We start from the raw sequence: 24,774 nt of genomic DNA, 5'->3' as shown, positions 1-24,774 counted from the left end.
GGTGGGGCTGAGTCCTGCCTGTTGGGCAGGGCCAGAAGTAGTGGTTATGAGTGACTGGAGGGGCAGGGGGGTTGAGAGACCCCCCGATCCGTTTGGGAACGTGGAACGTATGAGAGCTGGGGGACCAGTGAAGAGAGCGAGAGTTTTCTCGCATTCAAAGAGCTTGAGGGCAGCACGGTGGCAGTGGACAGCACTGGGACTGCGGCGCTGAGGACCCGGGTCCGAATCCCGGCCCTGGGTCACTGTCCATTTGGAGTTTGCACATTCTCCCCGTGTTTGCGTGGGTTTCACCCCCACAACCCAAAGATGTGCAGGTTAGGTAGATTGGCCACACTAAAATTGCCCCTTAATTGGAAAAAAAATAATAATTGGGTACTCTAAATTTATTTCAAAAAAATAATTTTTTAAAAAATCAAAGAGCTTGAAAGCTGACTGGGTTCTGCTGCAAGAGACCCACCCAAGGGTGAAGGACCAGGTGAGGCTTCAGAAGGGCTGTGTGAGTCAGGTATTCCCCTCGGGCTTTGATAGTAGGGCCCGGGGGTAGCGATATTGGTAGGTAAGAGGGTGAGGTTTCAGATGGACCGGGGGGCTGGTACGTGATAGTAATGTGTGTTTTGGAGGGGAAGTTTGTGGTGCTGGTTATCCTGTATGCCTTGAATTGGAATGGCGTAGAATTTATGAAGAAGTTGGCTGCCATACCGAACTTGGTACGCACCAGTTAATACTTTGGGGGGGACTTGAATACAGTGCTGGATCTGAAGATCTATAAGCCCAAGCCACATTCTCTGACCCCCTCGGATGGGGGGCAGGGGGAGCGAAGATGATGTTGTTGTTTATGGGAGAGATGGAGGGTGAGAGAGGGACGGCCCCGTGGAGGATTTTACATGCGCGGGACAGGGAGTCTTCGTTCTTTTTGCCAGTACACAATGTGTATTCAAGGATTTACTTTTTTATATGGGGAAGGCGCTGTTAGCTGGGGTGAGGAAAGCAGAATACTCGGCGATTTTTATCTGGAACTATGCTACACATTGGGTGGATGTGTCCTAGAGAAGGGGCCAGTACAGGGGCCTGCATAGAGACTGGATGTGGGGCTGTTGGCAGATCCAAATTTTTGTGCAAAGATGGGGAAGGTGATTGAGGATTGTGTGGGGTTCAATAGGAACGGGGAGGTTTCACCATCAGTGGTATGGGAAGCGTTGAAGGTGGTAGTAAGGGGTGAGATAACCATCAGGCAGTTGTGAGAGAGATTATTCAGGTTTGGAATGGGGCAGGGGAGTTGGTGGTGGCACTGGAGCAGGTACACAAGGTGGACAAAGAGAAGGTGCGGGGCTGGAGCAGGGATCCAGAGGCATAGTGGGCGAGGATGGAGGCAGGCTCTTATAAGGATTGGGGTTGCGGGTTCTAGCATTGGCACCGCTCCCGTTTGCGCCAGCAAAGTTTTTGGGAAGTCCGGTGATGGTAACCACATTGAAAATATGGAGGCAATTTTGGCAGCACTTTAGGTCGGGGTGGGGCCGATCTGAGGGAACCATGGATTTGAGCCAGTGAAGATGGATGCTCGGTTTCAGGGATGGGAGGAATGAGGGGTGATGAAAATGAAGGACCTATTTCTAGAAGAGCGGTTTGCAAATTTGGAAGAGTTGGGGGAGAAGTTTGGGATCCCGCGGGAGGAGGTTTTCGTGTGTACGCAGGTGAAGGGCAGCATGGTGGCGCAGTGGTAACACTGCTGTCTCACAGCCCCGAGGTCCCAGGTTTGATCCCGGCTTTGGGTCACTGTCCGTGTGGAGTTTGAACGTTCTCCCCGTGTTTGCATGGATTTTTCCCCCACAACCCAAAGATGTGCAGGTGAGGTGAATTGGCCACGCTAAATTGCCCCCTAATTGGAGAAAATGAATTGGGTACTCTAAATTTATCCCCACAAAAATGTGTATGTAGATGCGGGATTTCATGAAAAATGTTTTTCCAACTTTTGCGGTGGCACCACCTTCTTCATTGTTGGAGGGGCTTCTGTTGGTGATTGGCTGGAGGGGGGTGGAGGGTCTTTTCGGCAATCTATGGAAGGATTTTGGAGAAGGATATAGCATCTCTGGAGGGGGGGGTGGTTAAGGCCAAGTGGGACGAGGAGTTGGGGATGGCGCTGGAGGAGGGGTTGTAGTGTGAAGTGCTGTGGAGGGTGAATGCTTCAACCTCGAGCGCGAGGCCGGAGTTGATAAAGCTAAAGGTAGTACATAGAGCGCACCTGACAAAGTCAAGGATGAGCCGGCTGTTTGAGGAGGTGGAGGATATTTGTGAACGATGTGGGCAGGGCCCAGCCCATCATGTGCATATGTTCTGGTCCTGCCCTAAGTTGGAGTAATTTTGGAGGTCATTCTCCAGCACTATTTCGGTGATCTTGCACATGGATTTGGAGCCCAGTCCCCTGGAGGCCATATTTGGGATGACGGACTTGCTGGAGCTGCAGACAGGAGCGGGGCGGATGCTTTAGCCTTTGCCTCGTTGATCGCTCACAGACGGGTCCAGTTAGGGTGGAGGTCAGCTTCTCCGCCCTGTGCCTCGGTGTGGCTGGGGGATCTAATGGAGTTTTTGTATCGGGAAAAGGTGAAATTTGCTTTGAAGGGGGAAAGTGAGGGGGTTACGTAAGAGATGGGGTTTGTTTGTATTACATTTCAAGGATCTGGTTACCATCAGCTGTTAAGAGGGGGGCAAACTGGGGTGTTTGGTTGAGGTTACAGGGGCTGGGGGTTTGGGGGGGAGGGTTTGTGTTGTTTTTTCTTTGTTGTATTGTGTGTTTAAAATGGTAGAATATCTGAAAATTGAATTTAAATATTTTAAAATAATTGGTGTACAGGAAGGCATGGAATAAATGCCTTGGTGTTTACAAAAATAAGTTGTCACCATTTCAAAAATAACTGTGGTTTAATTACCAAGTTGAGAGAAATAGTAGCTAGAGTGAAAAGAAGCCACCACATACCCGAACAGTGAAAAAATACAGAGTTACTGTCAGAGTTACAGTAGCTGCTACAGCCACATTGCTTTCGGTGGTATAAAATTTCCAAATTCAGCAGCTCAAGAACTCTCCATAATCAAGACACATTGCACAGTCTCCGAACTTGTTCTCTTTTCAGCCCCTCAAGACTACAACTATTCCTTCCCTTGGGCCTCACTCCATCCTACAATTACAGCATTTATAACACACTTGGTGTCTATAATGATATGCATAAGCAATTCTGTGTGTTAATAGTTAGACCTCCAACCAGCAGGTGGCAGTAGAATTACACCACGTGACACTGCAACCTCGGGAGTCTGGGTGAGGAGTCTTTGTGGATAGTATTAGCTCTCGTATTCCAGTTCACAGTTCGTTAGTAGTATTAGTATTGTTTTCTACACACGTTATTGTAATTTAATAAACCTTAACGAGTCATGAACTAGATGTTCTTTTTTTTTAAATTTAGAGTACCCAATTCATTTTTTCCAATTAAGGGGCAATTTAGCGTGGCCAATTGACCTACCCTGCACATCTTTGGGTTGTGGGGCCGAAACCCACGCAAACACGGGGAGAATGTGCAAACGCCACACAGACAGTGACCCAGAGCCGGGATCGAACCTGGGACCTCGGCGCCGTGAGGCAGCTGTGCTAACCCACTGTGCCACCGTGCTGCCCCTGAACTAGATGTTCTTTGGTGCACTGACTCAGTCATTGCAACGTACTAGAACATAACGGCATCCCTACTTTCTGATTAATATTAAGGGTGGGATTTACTCTGGACCTCTCCCTCTCTGCCAACATAACAAGGTTTCAGTTGAGATTCTGGTGGCTGAGAAAACACCCAGAAAAATTCAACCCCATTTTATTTTCAACCTTAAGACATGTTTTGAGCCACAGGCCTCAGCCTAGCCCCTGAAAAAAAGGTTTACTTTTTAACATGGTAACCTCTATCTATATTTACTTTAACCACATTCAATAATTCTTGACTCATTATTTTATAAAGAAATTAATCAGCAAAGCATTCATTGGATTTGCCAAAAGCCTTTTCTAGAGAAACAGTTCCTATCTCATACCTAATCTCAGATCTGATTAATTGATATCCTTCTTCATTTCACAGTCCAAGTTAAACAATAACAATAATCTTTTTTTATTGTCACAAGTAAGCTTACGTTAACACTGCAATTAAGTTACTGTGAAAAGCCCCAGTTGCCACACTCTGGCACCTGTTCGGGTACACAGAAGGAGAATTCAGAGTGTGTAATTCACCTAACAGCACGTCTTCTGGGACTTGTGGGAGGGAACTGGAGCACCCGGAGGAAACCCACGCAGACACGGGGAGAACGTGAAGACTCCGCACAGACAATGACCCAAGCAGGAATCGAACCCGGGACCCTGGTGCTGTGAAGCAACAGTGCTAACCACTGTGCTACCGTGCCACACTTCTGTTTACATCAACATTATTTCTGTTGTAGGGCAGCAGGGTAGCGCAGTGGTAGCCCTGCGCCTCACGGCGCTGAGGTCCCAGATTCAATCCCGGCTCTGGGTCACTGTCCGTGTGGAGTTTGCACATTCTCCCCGTGTTTGCGTGGGTTTCGTCCCCACAACCCAAAGATGTGCAGGGTAGGTGGATTGGTCACGCTAAATTGCCCCTTATTTGGAAAAACTGAATTGGGCACTCTAAAATTATTTTAAAAAACATTATTTCTGTTGGGCAACTGGAAGTACCTTTACTCCCATTTAATAAATAGAACAAAAGTCACCTTTTATTGGTTTTCTCAGTGTCACATAGCTACCTTATTCAGGGTACTCTCTGGACAAGTAGCTTGCAGTGTCATTCTTCATCACTCCACCAGACTTTCAAAGATTCAAAAGAACTCGCTGCAGTAACATCTGGAGAGCGCAAATGTAAGATATCCACCAATAAATTCAATTGAAAATTCTGGAGAATTAGAATGTGAAACTTGCTATAAGAACAGTAAGAAGTCTTACAACACCAGGTTAAAATCCAACAGGTTTGTTTCAAATCCCTAGCTTTCGGAGCACTGCTCCTTCCTCAGGTGAATGACGTGGAGATGCCGGCGTTGGACTGGGGTGAGCACAGTAAGAAGTCTTACAACACCAGGTTAAAGTCCAACATGTTTGTTTCAAACACAAGCTTTTGGAGCACTGCTCCTTCCTCAGGTGAACGGAGCAGTGCTCCCAAAGCTTGTGTTTGAAACAAACATGTTGGACTTTAACCTGGTGTTGTAAGACTTCTTACAGGTGAATGAAGAAATAGGTTCCAGAAACATATATATAGACAAAGACAATACTTTGAATGCGAGCATTTGCAGGTAATTAAATCTTTACAGATCCAGAGAGAGGGGTAATCCCAGGTTAAAGAGGTGTGAATTGTCTCAAACCAGGACAGTTGCTAGGATTTCGCAAGCCCAGGCCAGATGGTGGGGTGTGAATGGTTAATGCGACATGAATCCAATGTTCTGGTTGAGGCCGTACTCATGTGTGCGGAACTTGGCTATAAATTTCTGCTTGGCGATCCTGCGCTGTTGCACGTTCTGAAGGCCGCCTTGGAGAACGCTTACCCGGAGATCAGAGGCTGAATGCCCTTGACTGCTGAAGTGTTCCCCAACTGGAGGGGAACATTCCTGCCTGCCGATTGTCGCACGATGTTCATCCATTGTAGCAGCGTCTGCATGGTCTCACCAATGTACCACGCTTTGGGACATCCTTTCCTGCAGCGTATGAGATAGACAACGTTGGCCGAGTCGCACGAGTATGTACCGCGTACCTGGTGGGCGGTGTTCTCACGTGTAATGGTGGTACCCATGTTTATGATCTGGCCCGTCTTGCAGAGATTGCCATGGCAGGGTTGTGTGATGTCGTGGTCACTGTTCTGAAGACTGGGTAGTTTGCTGCAAACAATGGTTTGTTTGAGGTTACGCAGTTGTTTGAAGGCAAGTAGCGGGGCTGTGGGATGGCCTTGGCAAGATGTTTGTCTTCATCGATGACGTGTTGAAGGCTGCGAAGAAGCTGTCGTAGTTTGTCCGCTCCGGGGAAGTACTGGACGACGAAGGGTACTCTGTTGGCTGCATCTTGTGTTTGTCTTCTGAGGAGGTCGCATTACATTCACCCCCTACCATCTGGCCTGGGCTTGCGAAATCCTACCAACTGTCCTGGCTTGAGACAATTCACACCTCTTTAACCTGGGGTTACCCCTCTCTCTGGATCTGTAAAGACTTAATTACCTGCAAATGTTCGCATTCAAAATATCGTCTTGCATCCTTGACTTTGTATATATATATGTTTCTGGAACCTCCCTCTTCATCCACCTGAGGAAGGAGCAGTAATCCGAAAGTTTGTGATGTGAAACAAACCTGTTGGACTTTAACCTGGTGTTGGATGACAGTGCTCACTGTGCTTAATGTGCCCACCCCAGTCCAACGCCTGCATCTCCACATCACTGCTATCAGAAGTTGAGTCAAATAGATTAGATTCATTTAAAGGGAATCAAGATCAACAAATCAGCGAGGAAGAAATAGAAGGCTGTGCTGATATTGTCAGATGTAAACGTTAAGATGGAGGCTCTTTTGGAGCAGGAACACTGGCAGAGACCTGTTAGGCCAAATACCTGTTTCTACCTATGTCATTATAAGTGGTATTCAAGGTGAAAAATTGGCATACCGAGAAACTAGCACAACTTCTGTTAGAGATTTTGTTAGATGTTCCTATCCTTTCAGTTAACTTATCCTCTCTCCTACTCCTTCTGCAGGCTTTGGCTCATTTATTGGGGATGTTGAATCCCAGAATCGTCATTTTGAGTTCCACTTTGGGTAATTGATTTTTTTTCTTAAATATTTCAATCAAAATACCTTTCTATTGATTTTTACCAAAAATGTCCTTATAGTAAATGTTGCAAACAATTTTCCACATTGAAAATTTAGGATCCCATTTACTGAAATTACCTGATTATATATTTTCATCATTGACCTGACGTCAGAAGCAGGCTTTACAGAGCGAACAGTTGTATGATTGGCGCGTTAAATACAAGAACTTGCAAATGGGTAATTTGAAGTAAAGTAAAGGTGCCATAGTCCCAGATGACCATAGGCTGCTTTCTCCTTTGAGGGGGAGAGCTAACTGGTGGTGATTTAACCTGTGGATCGCCACACTTCAGGAAAGGGGCAAGGTTGAGAAGGCGAGGCCTTCATGAATAATCTCAGCCGGTATGGAAATTGAACCCGCGCTGTAAGCTCTGCTTCACGAACCGACTGTCCAGCCAACTGAGCAGGGGTGCATCATATAACAATACTTTCCTACTTCATGCCTTACAGCCTTGGAATGCCAAAGATTGTTGGAAGCATATCCACAAAGTAAAATTAGAGAACTGTACAGCATTTTCCTCAAATGTTATTCTTCCCCCACTTTTGAAGACAGTTGTTTCATGCTGAGGTATGGTTTCTATGGACACAGCAGTCTAACTTGCCTTTCACCATTTGTAAGTTTAGACTGTTGTGTATTCATGTTTGTTCCTAGTTGTAACAAGGTCACTTTAAGAGTCTGATCACATCATGTATTGATGACATCATGGGCAAATGGGCGTGGGCAAATGGGCAGTCCATCTTTACAGAATGTAGAGGAAACACATTTCCAATAAACCTGTTTGTTGTATGTACCTTAGGGGTCTGCAAACCTTTTTTTTTTTAAATTTAGCGTACCCAATAATGTTTTTCCAATTAAGGGGCAATTTAGCGTGGCCAATCCACCTAACCTGCACATCTTTGGGTTGTGGGGGTGAAACCCACGCAAACACGGGGAGAACGTGCAAACTCCACACGGACAGTGACCCAGGGCCGGGATTCGAACCCGGGTCCTCAGCGCCGTAGGCAACAATGCTAACCACTGTGCCACCGTGCTGCCCAGGGGTCTGCAAACCTACCCTTTAAAAAGTAACACAGAGAAAACTGGCACCGAGGTGGACAGATGCTGGCAGACTCCCGGAGAAGTAGATAAAAAATAGAAAAATTGTCAATCCGTGTGCAGACATCTGAAAAGGATTAAGAAGCTAAAAATCTTGCTACACCAAATCTGGAGAAGGAGAGGTCCCTAGTACTGGTAACAGCCATAGAAGGAACCAAAATTTAAACCTAGATTTCGAAGGAAGCAACATCAAAAAGAAGATTGCCACATGCTCTGTCTGGGAAGATCTAGAACAGCATAGGAAACACTGTCAGTAACAAGTACCCTGCGACAATAGTTTAGAGCTGGGAGTGTTCCAAAACCCGGAAGGAAACAGGCTGAGCTCAGGGATACCTTGTCTGAAAAGAAAAGCAAGGTAGTGCCAAAATCCTTGTGGCACATCCTTATGCAAGCCCTTTCCAGAGTAATGGGACTGTATGATGAGAACACTGAGCAGTGGAGTTCATATTCTGAAATATTAAATTATTTTGTCCAAACGAACAAAATTGTAGCAGATATTGTAGTCCCAACGTTTCTGAGTACAATGGGGAGGTTGGGGGTGGGGGGTGGGGGGGGGGGGGGGGGGGGTCAGGGCACATTCAACCTCCTGCGAAGTCTGATGAAGCCAAAAAAAACAGGCTTGAAAACCAATGATGAGATTGTGGAGATATTGATATTGCAGCGTCACTCCTCACTTAAACCATTGGTCATCGCCCAGAGGTTCAGGTTCCATAAACGTGCCCAACAAGAGGATGAATCAATCACACTACTTTGAATAAATTAGCTGAATACTGTGAATCTGGAGATGCCTTGAACAACACCATTAGAGACAGATCAGTGTGTGGGTTAAGACGCAAAGTTATCCAGAAAAGGTTGTTAACAGAAAGCAATTTAAACCTCCAGAAGGCTTTAGAAGTTGCAATCGCTATGCAACACGATAGCACAGTTGGTAGCACTGTTGCTTCACAGCTCCAGAGTCCCAGGTTCAATTCCCGGCTTGGGTCACTGTGTGGAGTCTGCATGTTCTCCCTATGTCTGTGTGGGTTTCCTCCGGGTGCTCCGGTTTCCTCCTACATCCCAAAAGACGTGCTGTTAGGTAATTTGGACATTCTGAATTCTTCCTCTGTCTACCCGACTTGGCGCCGGAATGTGGTGACTGGGGTCATTCATAGTAACTTCATTGCAGTGTTGATGTAAGTCTACTTGTATAATAAAGATTATAAATTCGCAGTTCGGGTAGGAAAATTGAACAGCATGGAAGCGTCTGCTAGCGATATGCAGAGTAGGCACTTTGCGATTAGCATGGAATGCTGTTTGATGCCAGTCTACTTTCTTTCACAACCTCAGCTTGTGGTAGTCACCACTGATGTATATATTAGGTTATTTGTGGTAAGGCCCTGTACTACAGGTACGGGGGTAGTTCCCTGCCTGCTGGCTCCTCCCAGTAGGCGGAGTATAAATATGTGTGCTCCCCGTACAGCAGCCATTTCGCCAGCTGCTGCATGAGGCCACACATCTTAGTGCATTAAAGCCTCGATTGCATTCAATTCTCGTCTTTGTGTAATTGATCATTGATCAATTTAATACACTAAAGTTTTCAGAAGATGGACCTCTGCATCAAGCCGGATTGCCTGCAGCTGGATCCCCAATCAAGCGACGCCAAAAAGGACTTTGAACATTGGCTAGCCTGTTTCGAAGCTTACGTCAGGTCTGCACCAGACCCAATTCCAGAAGCTCAGAAGATTCAGATCCTCTACATGCGGCTGAGCTCCAAAGTCTTTCCGCTTATCCAGAACATGCCGACTTATGATGACGCCATGGTGCTACTGAAAGAAAACTACGCTCAGCGGACTAACACGCTTTACGCCTGACACATCCTCTTCACTCGTAGTCAACTCCAGGGTGAGTCTGTGGAAGATTTCTGGCATGCTGTAATCCCCCTAGTCAGAGACTGTGACTGTCAGGCCGTCACGGCCACGGTACATAGAACATAGAACATAGAACGATACAGCGCAGTACAGGCCCTTCGGCCCTCGATGTTGCACCGACATGGAAAAAAAAAAATAAAGGCCATCTAACCTACACTATGCCCTTATCATCCATATGCTTATCCAATAAATTTTTAAATGCCCTCAATGTTGGCGAGTTCACTACTGTTGCAGGTAGGGCATTCCACGGCCTCACCACTCTTTGCGTAAAAAACCCACCTCTGACCTCTGTCCTATATCTATTACCCCTCAATTTAAGGCTATGTCCCCTCGTGCTAGCCACCTCCATCCGCGGGAGAAGGCTCTCGCTGTCCACCCTATCTAACCCTCTGATCATTTTGTATGCCTCTATTAAGTCACCTCTTAACCTTCTTCTCTCTAACGAAAACAACCTCAAGTCCATCAGCCTTTCCTCATAAGATTTTCCCTCCATACCAGGCAACATCCTGGTAAATCTCCTCTGCACCCGTTCCAAAGCTTCCACGTCCTTCCTATAATGAGGCGACCAGAACTGTACGCAATACTCCAAATGCGGCCGTACCAGAGTTTGGTACAGCTGCATCATGACCTCATGGCTCCGGAACTCAATCCCTCTACCAATAAAGGCCAACACACCATAGGCCTTCTTCACAACCCTATCAACCTGGGTGGCAACTTTCAGGGATCTATGTACATGGACACCGAGATCCCTCTGCTCATCCACACTACCAAGAATTTTACCATTAGCCAAATATTCCGCATTCCTGTTATTCTTTCCAAAGTGAATCACCTCACACTTCTCCACATTAAACTCCATTTGCCACCTCTCAGCCCAGCTCTGCAGCTTATCTATGTCCCTCTGTAACCTGCAACATCCTTCCGTACACTTGAACTTGCTTATGAGGGACGCTTTTGTTACGGGGATAGGGTCAGATTACATCCGACAGTGCGTTTTAGAAGGGGCCACGCTCGACCTCGCAGCAACCAAAAAACTTCCGCTCTCACTGACGATCGCCTCGCGCAACTTCCAGGCCTAAACCCCCGGCCGCGCGGCCCACTCCTACGCATCGTGGACTCTGCAGACGGCCGCCCCATCGGGGACCCCACTCAGCCAACCAACCCTGGGGGCCCCAGATGTTACTTCTATGGGCAACCAAAACACCCCCGACAACGCTGCCCGGCCCGGAGTGCCCTTTGTAAGGCCTGCAGCAAGAAGGGACACTTCACTGCGGTGTGCCAGGCCCGCTCAGTCGCCGCTATTGATCCGACCCTTCCATTGTACGGCCAGTGGGCGCCACCATCTTCCCCTCTTCGGACCACGTGCGGCCCGTGGGCACCGCCATCTTGTTCAACACCCACCATGTGCGGGCAGTGGGCACCGCCATCTTGTCCTCCCCAGGAGCATCAAACGCCGCCATCTTGTCTTCCCCATGACACGTGCGGCCCGTGTGCGCTGCCATCGTACAGGACCCATGCCCCCCAGGCATCCCATCGTCTGCTACCATCGACGACCAGTCGCGTCTCGCCTCGGTCACGATTGACCAGTCTCGCCCACACAACCTAGCAACCGCCTCTACAAACATGAAAATTGATGGGCACGAGATCTCCTGTCTGCTGTACTCCGGGAGCACCGAGAGCTTCACCCATCCCGATACGGTAAGGCGCTGCTCCCTCGCGGTACACCCCGTCAATCAGAGAATCTCCCTGGCCTCCAGGTCCCACACCGTGGCGATCCGGCGGTACTGCATAGCCACTCTCACTGTCCAGGGAATGGAGTTTACCGGCTTCCGCCTCTACGTCCTTCCCAACCCCTGCGCTGCCTTACTACACTGCCTGGACTTCCAGAGCAACCTCCAGAGCCTAAATTGAAATTTGGCGGGCCCCTACCATCCCTTACTGTGTGCGGCCTCGCGACCCTAAAGGTCGACCCACCTTCCCTATTTGCAAACTTAACCCCAGAGTGCAAATCCGTCGGCACCAGGAGCAGACGGTACAGCGCTCAGGACAGGACCTTCATCAGGTCCGAGGTCCAGCGGCTGCTTCGGGAAGGCATCATCGAGGCCAGCAACAACCCCTGGAGAGCCCAAGTGGTAGTGGTGAAAACTGGGGAGAAACACCGAATGGTCGTGGAGTACAGCCAGACCATCAATCGGTACACGCAGCTCGACGCAAACCCCCTCCCACGCATATCTGATATGGTCAATCAGATTGCACAGTACCGGGTCTTCTCAACTGTGGATCTAAAATCCACCTACCACCAGCTCCCCATCCGTAAGGCGGACCGCCCATACACTGCCTTCGAGGCAGATGGCCGCCTTTACCGCTTTCTCAGGATTCCCTTCGGCGTCACCAACGGGGTCTCGGTCTTCCAACAGGAAATGGACCGCATGGTCGACCGGTACGGGCTGCAGGCCACCTTCCCGTACCTTGACAATGTCACCATCTGCGGCCACAATGAGCAGGACCATGACGCCAACCGTGCCAAATTTCTCCACACCGCCACTCTCCTCAACATTACAACAAGGAGAAGTGTGTGTTCAGCACGAACCGCATAGCGATCCTTGGCTATTTGGTCCAGAATGGAGTTCTGGGGCCCGATCCCGACCGCATGCGCCCCCTCATGGAACTCCCCCTCCTCCACTGCCCAAGGCCCTCAAACGTTGCCTGGGGTTCTTTTCTTACTACGCCAGTGGGTCCCAAATGATGTGGACAAGGCCCGCTCACTCATCCAATCCACTCTTTTTCCCCTAATGGCCGAGGCTCACCAGGCCTTCAACTGTATTAAGGCCGAATCGCCAAGGCTGCGATGCACGCAGTCGACGAGACGTTACCATTTCAAGTCAAGAGCGACGCATCAGACGTCGCTCTGGCTGCCACTCTCAACCAGGCCGCAGGCCCGTGGCATTCTTTTCACAAACCCTTCATGCCTCCGAAATCCGGCACTCCTCCGTCGAAAAAGAGGCCCAAGCCATCGTTGAAGCTGTGCGGCATTGGAGGCATTACCTGGCCGGCAGGAGATTCACTCTCCTCACTGACCAACGGTTGGTAGCTTTCATGTTTAACAACACACAGCGGGGCAAATTTGAAAAACGATAAAATCTTGAGGTGGAGGATCGAGCTCTCCACCTACAACTACGAGATTTTGTATCGCCCCGGTAAGCTCAATGAGCCCCCTGATGCCCTATCCCGAGGTACATGTGCCAGCGCACAAGTGGACTGACTCCGGACTCTGCATGACAATCTTTGTCACCCGGGAGTCACATGGTTGTACCACTTCATCAAGGCCCACAATCTGCCCTACTCCATCGAGGAAGTCAGGGCCATCACCAGAGACTGCCAGGTCTGTGCAGAGTGCAAACCGCACTTATACCAGCTGAACCGTGCGCGCCGCCTCCCCCTTTGAACGCCTCAGTGTGGACTTCAAAGGGCCCCTCCCCTCCACTGACCATAACACGTACTTCCTCAGCGTGGTCGATGAGTACTCCAGATTCCCCTTCGCGATCCAATGCCCTAATATGATGTCTGTCACCGTCATCAAAGCCCTTAACACCATCTTCGCTCTGTTCAGCTTCTCCGCCTACGTCCACAGCGGCAGGGGATCCTCATTCATGAGCGATGAGCTGCGTCAGTTCCTGCTCAACAAGGGTATCGCCTCGAGCAGGACGACCAGCTATAACCCCCGGGGAAACGGGCAGGTGGAGAGGGAGAATGGGACGGTCTGGAGGGCTGTCCAGCTGGCCCTATGGTGCAGAAATCTCCCGGCCTCCCGCTGGCAGGAGGTTCTCCCCGATGCCCTGCACTCCATTCGGTCGCTCCTATGCACCGCCACTAACGACACACCCCATGAACGTCTCTTTGCCTTCCCCAGGAAGTCCACCTCCAGGGTGTCGCTCCCGACTTGGCTCGCAGCTCCAGGACCCGTACTCCTCCGTAAGCACGTACGACTCCACAAGGTGGACCCGTTGGTTGAAAGGGTACAGCTACTCCACGCCAACCCACAGTACGCCTATGTAGCGTACCCCGACGGCCGCCAAGATACTGTCTCCCTCAGGGACCTGGCACCAGCAGGTTCCACATACACACACCCATCCGGCCTGGCGCCACCCTCCCATTCCCCGCCGTACCCAGCCGCAGCCCCCGCTCCAGGACAATCCATCCTCCCCCTGCCCACGCCCGAGGATGACGAGGATTTTGGCACACTCCAGGAGTCACCGAGGACCAGACCAACACCGGAATCGCTGCTACCACGTTGGCGCTCCCAGCGCCAGATCAAGGCTCCGGACCGACTGAACCTGTAACTTGATCGGGACTCTTGAAACATCATCCTTCTGTATAATTCTCCTCCACCCCACTGAACTCAATTTTTTTTCTCTCTGTATTTTAAAACATGTACTTGTATATAGTTCTCCTCCATCCCGCTGGACTCAATTTTAACAGGGGCTGAATGTGGTAGTCACCACTGATGTATATATTAGGTGATTTGTGGTAAGGCCCTGTACTACAGGTACGGGGGTAGTTCCCTGCCTGCTGGCTCCGCCCAGTAGGTGGAGTATAAATATATGTGCTCCCCGTACAGCAGTCATTTCGCCAGCTGCTGTCGGAGGCCACACATCTTAGTGTATTAAAGCCTTGATTGCATTCAACTCTCGTCTTTGTGTAATTGATCGTGCATCACAGCTAAATATGCTTTCAGCAACAAGAAGGACCACAACAGTGTTATTTAAAGGAATCATCATTGACTTTCTGATTAGTTGCTGATTGAAGAGTTTGGTGGTTTGCAGGGTTCTTTCACAAGTCTACAGGCAGCAGTGTAGTAGTTAATGAAGACTTTACCCGGACTGCAAGAATTCTGCATAAACCACTTGGTCAGGCAGATGCTCTCCAAGTGTGCTGACACCCTCTCCAAAATGGTGTGTGATATACCAGAACAATGCATGCATTCTGCAAATACCACTTTGGAAGATTACAGCAAAGAAATCTTGTGGCCAGATAGTAAAGAGAGTCGAGGACAACAGTCCCAAGGGAATCCCAGTCAGAACGGCAAGACAGCTGATTATTTGAGCTTGCAAAGACTGTCCTAGTCTGGGGGGGTGGGGGGGGTGCATGTTGTCCACTGTCAGTAGTGCCCAGTCTGTTGCACAGAGGGCATGGTCAGCTGCAGGTGTCACAGTCAGTCAGGGGAGGCATCTGGTGCCTGTAGATTGGCAACAGGCAGCGTAGGGATGGGCACTCATTGGTCTCATGCTACAGTAGGCCTCAGGATGGGGAGGGGTGAGGTTTATATGGGTCACAGGAACATCCACCTTAATGACTCCGGGGTAACATAGGAATATCAATCACAAGGGGCTGGTTTAGCACACTGGGCTAAATCGCTGGCTTTGAAAGTAGACCAAGGCAGGCCAGCAGCACGGTTCAATTCCCGTACCAGCCTCCCCGAACAGGCGCCGAAATGTGGCGACTAGGGGCTTTTCACAGTAACTTCATTGAAGCCTACTCGTGACAATAAGCGATTTTCATTTCATTTTCATTTTCAATTAAAATGGGATCAAGGATTACAAGGGGAGGACTGAGAGTTCTAGGAGGGAGGGAAGCCTGAACGTTATGCTGTTGCTGGGCGATGGGAGGGACTTCCAAGGCCGTACAGGGAGGGTTGAAGTTGGTCTGATAATAAAGCTTGAGCACCATCTTGGAACCTGAAGCAGTGGAGGAGTGTAAAATGAAACTAAAAACAACGCTGCCAGGGAGAGCGGTTAGTGCTCCTGGGAGGAGTGCCTCATTGCATTGGGAGGCCAATTGAAGGGGCACCCATCTGGAATCTGTATTCCCAAATGAGAAGAATTGCACAGCTGAGACATGATAGGAGCATCATTGTTATAACAGTGACAATAATATACCATCAATGTAAAAGAGCATTCTTGTGAGATTAATTTTAAATAGTTCAAATTATCGATCTCTGTGCAGCAACACTTTACAACAATCATGGTTATTTCCCTATGTGGAGAGACGGCAAAAACAAGTGGGCACTTGTACAAGCGGGGGAAGCCTTTGGAAACACCTCAGAATCTCATAGCCGCCAGGTTCAGGCAGTGAAATCTGAGGCCCCGAAAAAGAATCTCATGTCCTCACAAAGCATCTGCCTTCATGTATTGCAAAGAATGTAGTTCTTCAGTCCGCTGAATGAGTAATGTGTAAGCTGGAATATTGGGCAGCACGGTAGCACAAGTGGATAGCAATGTGGCTTCACAGCACCAGAGTCCCAGGTTCGATTCCCTGCTGAGTCACGGTCTGTGCGGAGTCTGCAGGTTCTCCCTGTGTCTGCGTGTGTTTCCTCCGGGTGCTCCGGTTCCCTCCCACAGTCCCAAGACGTGCAGGTTAGGTGGATTGGCCATGATAAATTGCCCTTAGTGACCAAAAAGGTTAGATGGGATTATTGGGTTATGGGGATAGGGTGGAAGTGAGGGCTCAGGTGGGTCGGTGCAGACTCGATGGGACGAATGGCCTCCTTCTGCACTGTATGTTCTATGTTCTATGAATAAATGCTGGCCATCCAAGCACCTGACCAGGTCCATCTCATGGCAGTGGGTCTACTGAGGTGGGGCAGGGTATGGGTTGATGGTAGGAAACTGTGACATTGAGTGTGTTCGTAGCCATGGTCACGATTGCATTGACTAATAGTCGCTCACTAGTCAGAAACAGAAAAAGAAACTGAAGACTGCTGATAACTCATGTTTTTATATCAATAATCCAACAAAGAGGAGAACATGAAGAAAATGGAGGCTGCATTTAATGTTGCCCATATTATCACAAAGCAGACAGGTGTGCGCATGACTTCTGAGTATGGCCTTTTAGATTGTAGTCCCTCAGGGATGACAGACAGTACATAGAGATAAATAAAATATTATTCTTATCCTTGCACATCTACATCTCTCCTTGTACACTACACCCTAACATACCACAATGCAGATGAGTTGGGGATTACCTGAACCTCCATTCTACGCAACCAGAAATTACCATCATTTATACCCACAATGTTGGTCACCAAGTTGTCTCGCACAAGCATTTTTTACATGGAGGGGGACTGAGATGGGACACTTACTGTGATGAGATGCCTTCACACAACAGGGACCTGAGGCATATGATGCGAGATCAGTGATAAATGGGGGGAGGGAACATGGTGTACTCCCTGATAGACCACCACACAACTCAACCTGCAGTGGAGGCAGACACAAGAAGAGATGTTTAATGTGTGCAATTTTATTTACATAGGTGGAAAGTATTATACATGTGGCGAACACACTTGCCACTGTTACTTTTACTATTTCTTGATCTTCCTTATCCTGCTGTTATGTCTTAATGCTTTCTCGACATTCACAGTGGAGGTGGATGGAGCCTGCTGACTTCTACGCACTGTTGTCTGCGTTGACTTTAGTGGTCCTCTGGAGAGTAGAGGCTTGGAGGGTTGCGGTCTGCTTTGGCAGACCTGCTGTGAGGCAGGTTCACCCCTCAGTCTGTAGAGCGGGAGTTGCTGGGGTCAGAGGCAAAGGGGATTGGAATTGGCTGAACACATCCAGAGTCATCTCGGTAGATGGCCCCAGGCGTCCGGCTGCTGGTCCCCATCCCAGTGGGTGCCTGAGGGCCCCTAGCTGACCAGCTGATTCTTTGAGGAGAAGGGGCACAGGCAATGATATCAGGGTGCCCTGACCCCCTCTCATGTAGCCACTGATAAATTCCATCAATGATGGGGTCCTATTTCTGGACTTAAATCCTGGACAAATGTCTTCATGGCAGCCGCCCTCCTGTCCATGCCATGGCATGCCAGCGCTATAACCTCAGACCGAACCGTGGAGGGATTCCTCCATCATACACTGCAATTTGTGGAGTGCATCTGATAACTTTGCCGGATCTTCCATTGTCTTTCACTGCAGCTCCAACGGCTGCCTTAAGACCAAGTCCGCAAGCTTGCCGTCTGACTCAGACGCAGAATCGTGGCCTCCAGCAGTCCTCTGAGTGCTGATGACCTCGGATGCCCTGCCTCAGACTGGTGGAGAGCAGATTGCAACCCCGAGACTACACTGGATCCGTGTCCCACTGAGGTGTGTGTCTCTGTCCTGGTGGAGTGTGTGGTGAACTCTGATAGATCTTCATTTGTTGCATCCCCAGGTTCATCATCTGAGTGTCAAGGGGATGGGGATGAGGGGCAGTTCTTGGTGGCCCAAGTGTGCTTGGCAGAGCAGCCAATGAAAGAGAGTAGAGATATTTAGTGCGTGGCATCAAAATCCAAAACATCACATTGCACTCACAGTCTTGCAGTCTGGAAGATGAGCTAGTTATGAGAAGTGAAAGAGAAAAAGTTGGAAAATCTCAGCAAGTCTGGCAGCATCTGTAGGGAGAGAAAAGAATTGACAAAGAGTCATCGGACTCGAAACGTTAGCTCTTTTTTCTCCCTGCAGATGCTGCCAGACTTGCTGAGATTTTCCAACTTTTTCTCTTTTGTTTCAGATTCCAGCATCCGCGGTAATTTGCTTTTATTTAGTTAGTTATGAGAAGGTTAACTTACCCGGACTATGTGGATGGGCTCATTCATGTGGTTTCTATACACTGTATGACCAATCTCTTCTGGATGGAGTTAACACTCACTGCCACAAATACCTCCTCCCAAGCCATGTCAGTTACCTTTGTGGTCCTCCTTGGGCCATGCCGGGGGTACAGAAGGTCTTGGCGGACCTCAGCTGTGCCAAGTAAATGTTCCAATGAGACATCGGTTAACTTTGGGGCTGAATGTTTCTTCCCCTTGTGGGTCATCTTGCAGAAATCTCGGGTTTCAGGCCTTGAAAGATGTATGTGCGGGCGCAGTTTAAATATGGTGCTCAGTGCAATAAACCACTGATGTTATGGTGGGGCAGGTGAATCACAGGCTGCCCGCTGGTGATACGGCATGTTTCCTGATGATGAATATGTAATGAGGTAGGAGGCAGACAATCCGGCACAAAAACCTGCTATTGTGGCCAGTAGGGAAAATGCCATTTTCCCAGCACTTGGTCAGGGGAAGGGAAAATCCTGCTCAATGTCTCCTCATCTTCCCTGTGATCCTTATTTATCTTGAATCTGTGCCCTCTTGTTACTGACCCTCCATTTCAATAAAACACTTCCTCTTTATTTACTCTATTGAAATACATCTGAAGATGGAGAAGGAGAAGGCTATTCTGCCCCTCCAGCCTGCTCTCCTATTCAATAAGATCTTGGCTGATCTTCTACCTATACTCTACTTTCCTTCTGCAGCCTCACCTCCCATAATTCCCAGGTGGTCAAAAAAAATTAATAGGGCGGAACTTACCAAACAACCCACCGCACGTTTTTCAGCAGCGGACACAGCTCGCCAGCGGGAATTTCTGGTCCCCCGTTCGTCAACGGGATTGGGGAAACCCATATGCCATCCGTGGGACTTGAATACCCCACCGATGTGAATAGCCAGCAAATCCCGCCCATAATGTTGAACATTTTACTTAAATCTCCCCTTAACCTTTTCTGTGTTAGGAAGAATACTTCCAGTTCCTTTAATTGGTCTAAGAACTGAACTCCCTTAAGCAAGTAACATTAATTGAGAAACTAATGTTATGACATCGCAAATTCGCAAAAGGGGAATATAAATTTGTGGTATGACTCTTAGGCTGCTCTGTCCCTGAAGGAAGATCCTCAAGCAGTCAGCAAAACAGCAAAGGACCCAAATTAGCATCCAAGTGCAATGAACCCATCTTTTACAGTGGTGTAAATAGACAGTCACCTGATCACAATCACTGACATGTGCCTGCAAATAAAGGCAAAAGGTAAAGTCGCAATAGTTCCCCATGACTATAGGCTACTTTCCCCTTTGAGGAGGAGAACTGACTGGTGGTGATTTGACCTGACGATGACCACACCTCAGGCATGGCCTTCATGAATAACCTCAGCCGGTACGGGAATTGAACCCGCACTGCTGACCTCTGCAGCATAAACCAGTTGTCTAGTCAACTGAGCTAAACTGGCCTCCAGTCTGCAAATACTGATTGTAACTTATAGGGTGAAAGCTAAACAATTCCCTCCTTGATTTATACAACACCCTGTGTAACAGTGGGGCTCTAATCAAGTTGAGGAAATTCTTTCCAGCCCCTGAAGGGTGCCACTATGAAAATGCTGAGAGGCTGCATTGAAATCCAAATACTAACAGCAGGAGAATGTGGGAAAGGCCGGGGGGGGGGGGGGGGGGGGGGGGGGGGGGGTGCTGCTGCTGCTGCCACAAAGCAACCTCTTTATGTAAAAGAAATTCAAAAGTGAGGCCCCAACTGTGAACTGAGATCCTAATTACACTCCCTTTTAAAGAAAGAATACAATCTCCTCCCAGTGTCTCCACCTCTTTTCTGATAAAGCAGGCAGGAAGACTGGGATAAGATTATGGCAAAATCCCGTGACCGTGATGTGACCATTGTGTGCAGCATGAATTCGATCTTTGGTCGAATTGTAATCACATTGTATAATCACTGAAATAAGCTGAGGGTAAGATATTTGCAGGAATTTAAATTCTCCAAATTGCTTTTCTCCACAGAAATTGGAAAATTAAAGTGGTCAGCATGGATAAAGAGCCACATTTGCATTGTGTGGTCCGCTTTTGGGCCCCTCCATTTTACTACCTAATGATAATAAACGCGACCTATTTAATCTGCATCCACTTAGACCTTCTGACTGGCGCCCCATGGGATTGTACAGGTTTTGTGGTTGTACCTCCAACCCTGTTAGATATTTTCCCCATCCTTCTCCACAGTATCACATTAGTGGAGGTGTAGGGTGAGGCAAGCACTAGGCCAGGATCACAGAAAAGAACACTCAAAGCATTCATGTACGACAATGACCTTTGACATCAATGGCTTGTAAACGTCTACATACAACGCAATTAATAAAATTGTTTAGTGGTGGCTTAGCCAGAGTGTTAAAGCATTGGCTCTTTTTCTGCGGCATTAAAATAAATAATATATAAACAGTAGCCCTATCTTAAGTGAGGCAAGGCACTCACAATAACTTTCCCCTTATAAAAAAAACATGATCGGGTGCTCCCAGTGGAGAATAAACATCCCTTTAAAGGAGCACTATCTTCTTGAAAAGCTGTTTGAAAATCCTTTCTCCGATTGCTCGCAAAAGCAAGACACGTTTCATGTCATTGTGAGGGATGTGGTTGTGACTAAAATGACTCAGGTCACTCTCCCTCTCCCCAAGGTTTCCAGTATATGTTTTCACAAAGACACTGCCTCTTTAATTATCAGTAGATTGTGTTTAGCTTCCTTCCTAAATGGGTCTGGAACAAAGAGGGAGATGCTGAATGTCAGCATGCCAGAAGGGCATAGAAACAGAAATTTGCATATTTATCCCACACTGTTCAGTGACACATTGCTCTGCATAAATAAATGTTACCTACCACAGCACAGTGGGTAAGCTATTTGTGTCTCACTCGATCCACATCAATAGCGATGCTGAGGTTCCACCCAGAGGCTCTACTGAGGTTGGTCCACAATATCAGCGAGATCAGTGCAGACCAACGGGCTTTATTCATTGTCAGTAGTAAGTCCCTCCCTCGCCCCAGCTCCCAAGTCTGATGTGCCGTAAGCTTTAATACAGCTAACAGCTGCAGCTGGAAAAGCTGTCCTTTGTTTTAACATGTCATTTCAATTAAAAAGGGCACCGAAAGGCAATCCACTGTCTATGAGACAATGCCTGCCAGCTCAAGATGCTGGTGTGCTTTGTGCAGTGTGGTGGACAAGTGCCATTAACCCATACTGGCTAAAAATAATAGGATTTTCCCATTGAAAGTAAATTTGTTATATTTTTCCACCAGTTGTATCGCACAAGCTTTTTATCTTTTGAACAACTTTTCCTTTAGACATAAATTCAACTAAACAGAAATTATCAGTCTCTTTGCCCGAAGTGTGATGGCCCACTTTTTTTGCATAACATGCATAGGTGTGCAATCACTTCCTTGTCAGCCTCCATTCTAGAATATTCCTTTTAAAAATGTCAGTTTTGAATGTGAGGCTGTTGAGCCCTTTGAATGTTTTAATGTCGAGATGGTTGCGACTCTGGTCACCGACAAATAACAAACAGACTTTTGGAAATTTCTCAGTTCCACGAGTTTTCTAACAAATTAAGCTCAAAAGTACCCACTTCATTTTCTTATACAGAGCAGCCAACGGATAGTTGGAAAGAGATAAAGAGAGAAGTCAGCAATCTGTAAAGTAGAAAACACAGCTCAAGCACTTGGGTTTTAGTAAGGAGTCTGGAAGAATCACCCCATCTTTCAAGTGCTGGCTGACTGATTGTTATTCCAGAATTTGGTACTTTCATATAATATTTCTAAATGAAATGAAAAATGAAATGAAAATCGCTTATTGTCACGAGTAGGCTTCAAATGAAGTTACTGTGAAAAGCCCCTAGTCGCCACATTCCGGCGCCTGTCCGGGGAGGCTGGTACGGGAATCGAACCATGCTGCTGGCCTGTGTTGATTACTTTCACCTCCCTCCTCTCCCACACAAGTCTCCTTTTCTGGGAAGTAAAGGGGAATTTGGGTGAACATTAAAGAACATAAGAACTAGGCTGATCCTTTTGTGGAATCAGCTCCACTTACCCACCCGCTCACCATAACCCTTAATTTCTTTACTGTTCAAAAATCTATCTACCTTTGCCTTAAAAACATTCAACAAGGTAGCTTCAACTGCTTCACTGGGCAGGGAATTCCACAGATTCACAACCCGTTGGGTGAAGAAGTTCCTCCTCAACTCAGTTCTAAATCTGCTCCCGCTTATTTTGAGGCTATGCCCCCTAGTTCTAGCTTCACCCACCAGTGGAAACAACCTCGCTGATTCTATCTTATCTATTCCATTCATAATTTTATATGTCTCAATATGATCCCCCTCATTCTTCTAAATCCCAATGAGTATTGTCCCAGTCTACTCAGTCTCTCCTATAACATTCCCAATTAATGGCACGGTAGCACAGCGGTTAGCACTCTTGCTTCACAGTGCTAGGGTCCCAGGTTTGATTCCCAGCTTGGGTCACTGTCTATGCGGAGTCTGAACGTTCTCCCTGTGTCTGTGTTGTTTCCTCCGGGTGCTCCGGTTTCCTCCCACAAGTCCCGAAAGACGTGCTGTAAGGTGAATTGGACATTCTGAATTCTCCCTCAGGTGTACCCAGACAGGTGGCGGAGTGTGGTGACTCGGGGATTTTCACAGTACCGTTATTGCAGTGTTAATGTATGCCTACTTGTGACATTAATAAAGATTATTATTATTATATGTTTTGTAGGCAATTGCTGTGCTGATTCCTACTCAACCTCATTGTTAAATGGAGGCTCCTTAAATAAAATCATTGAAAGAAGGCAGGTGCTTAGCCGTGGGACCAGGTGACAGCCCAACTGCTTGTTGCCAATTGAGGGTTAAAGCACTCATTAAAATTTAATGGGCTTGTGGAATTATCAATTGTGTCAGCTACTCATGAAAGCATGAGTGCACCTTGCCGCTGCCTGCCTATTCTCATGCTAATCCCTGCTTCCTTTCAATGGTTCCTCGTACAGCTTTGATCAGATAATGGTGTTTTTGTTGTTGTTGTTAATTGCTAATTCCACTCTCATTCCAGCCTCATGTACGCTCCATTATTCTTTTCTTGTCTCTTCAGTTTAATTGTGCAGCAAGCAACATAAAACCAAGCCAAAATGTGAGTTTGAAAAATAATGGGCGAGATTCTCCCAAAACGGGAGAAATCGTAAAGCTGCCGTAAAACCCGGGCGGGTTTTACGGCAGCGTGCCCCTTCCCGACCGGGGACCGATTCTGGTCCCCGGTCGGGGCTAGCAGCCCGACGCCGTAGGCTCCGGCAAGACGGGCTTAACAAAAATCGTTAAGCCCGCTTGCCGGAGTTAGCGCCGGCTGACGCGTCATATGACGTCAGCCGCGCATGCGCAGGTTGGAAGACTCAAACCCGCGCATGCGCGGGTGACGTCATCGCGTTTTTGCGTGAACCCCGCGCATGCGCGGGCCGGGTTGCCCCTCAGCCGCCCCGCGAATGGATACTGCGGGGCGGCGGAAGGACAAGTAGTGCGCGGGCATCGGGCCCGCTGCCCGCGATCGGTGCCCACCGATCGCGGGCCCATGGCACCCTTGGCACGGCCGTGGTACGGCCGTGCCAATCGGTGCCATGGTTATTAATAGCGAGTTTGTGACGCCGTTTTTACGAACGGCAAGACCAGGTGTGTTTGCCGTTCGTAAAAACGGCGGAAAGGGCTGGGACTTCGGCCCATCTAACAGCTGAGAATCGCTGCCGGCCGTAAAAAAACGGCGGCAGCGATTCGGGTCGGGACTTCGGCGGGGGGGCGGGAGAATAGCGGGAGGGCGGCAAAAATGTCGGGAAGGCCCTCCCGCTATTCTCCCACCCGTCGTGGGGGGCGGAGAATTTCGCCCAATGCATCCGTTTAGAGACGATTAGCCTTTCATAAGGTTTTTAAAATTAGCCTTTCGATCAATGATTGCAACTCGCCTGGGCAGTCTTGTCATTATGCAACCTCGAGAAATGGATTCATTTTGGGTACTGTCAACCACTAGCAGGGTCTGACAGCTGTACGGAACCCTACCCTTGAGTTGTCCATTGAACATACACCAGACTTTTTTTCAAAGGGGGCAATATAGTGTGGCCAATCCACTGAGCCTGCACATCTTTGGGTTGTGAGGGTGAGACCCACGCAGACACGGGGAGAATGCCACACGGACAGTGACCCGGGGCCGGGATCAAACCTGGATCCTTAGCGCCGTAGGCAGCAGTGCTAACCACCGCGCCACTGTGCAGCCCTCAATGC

The 24,774-nt window shown here is 48.3% G+C and overlaps 1 protein-coding gene across 8 annotated transcripts in view; it reads right to left on the bottom strand.

The window, feature by feature from the left end:
* trim2a (tripartite motif containing 2a) overlaps positions 1-24,774 on the bottom strand; it is a 212,817-nt gene that overhangs the window by 146,734 nt on the left and 41,309 nt on the right. The window contains exon 1 of one of the 8 annotated variants that reach the window (XM_038792018.1): positions 21,353-21,375. The exons of the other annotated variants lie outside the window; for them this stretch is intronic. The gene's annotated coding sequence lies outside the window, so the exon portion shown is untranslated. Of the gene's footprint in view, positions 1-21,352; positions 21,376-24,774 lie in introns of those variants that run through there. 8 annotated transcript variants of the gene reach the window in all.

This window comes from Scyliorhinus canicula, chromosome 3 (assembly GCF_902713615.1).
Source record: "Scyliorhinus canicula chromosome 3, sScyCan1.1, whole genome shotgun sequence".
Taxonomy (NCBI): Eukaryota; Metazoa; Chordata; class Chondrichthyes; order Carcharhiniformes; family Scyliorhinidae; genus Scyliorhinus; species Scyliorhinus canicula.
The sequence above is the reverse complement of the archived record's forward strand: the minus strand, read 5'-3'. Positions and strand labels throughout refer to the sequence as shown.